We start from the raw sequence: 655 nt of genomic DNA, 5'->3' as shown, positions 1-655 counted from the left end.
ATTTTTGGTTGTGTTTTTAGATGATTTTCAGGCATGTATCACGATCAAGCAGAGATCGATCGATCCTAAAGAAACATAACGGGCGATCCATGTAAGAGATCGGTCGATCCGGGTGAGATGGAGCGGTCGATCTCAGGAGAAGATCGGTCGATCCGACGCGTATGTATCGGTCGATCTGAGGTAAGTATTGCCCGGTTTGATTTCACTTAATTTAAACCGGAAAACACCCATAGAACACCCAACTCGCGAAAATATCGATCAAAACACATATCATTTCATCTTCCGAGGATATTGAAGCCTTGTTCGAGAAGATTGGCCTGGGGTACATCTTCGATCTCCTCTGTGATTGCTATGCTGATTTGACCAGGCAGTTCCTCGCATCAGCCCGCCTCTACCATCCTGACGAGGACAACCCGGTAGCTGATAAGGCGATGTTCTCCTTCATTGTGAACAGGCAGTTCCACTCCATGACCATCTTTCAGCTGTGCGACGTCTTTGGGTTCGGGAAAGGACGTCAATCTTGTGTTCCTGACTTCCCGGAACACAATGATTTCTGGAAATTCATCGCTTCAGGAAACTTCATCTCTCGAGAGGCCAAGCAAGCTAGAATTCGTAGCCCTGTTCTGCGATATGCAGTGAGAGTGATCAGCAGTGT

The sequence above is a fragment of the Brassica oleracea genome, chromosome C7, assembly GCF_000695525.1.
Source record: "Brassica oleracea var. oleracea cultivar TO1000 chromosome C7, BOL, whole genome shotgun sequence".
NCBI classification, from domain to species: domain Eukaryota; kingdom Viridiplantae; phylum Streptophyta; class Magnoliopsida; order Brassicales; family Brassicaceae; genus Brassica; species Brassica oleracea.
Note: the sequence above shows the minus strand (reverse complement) of the source record.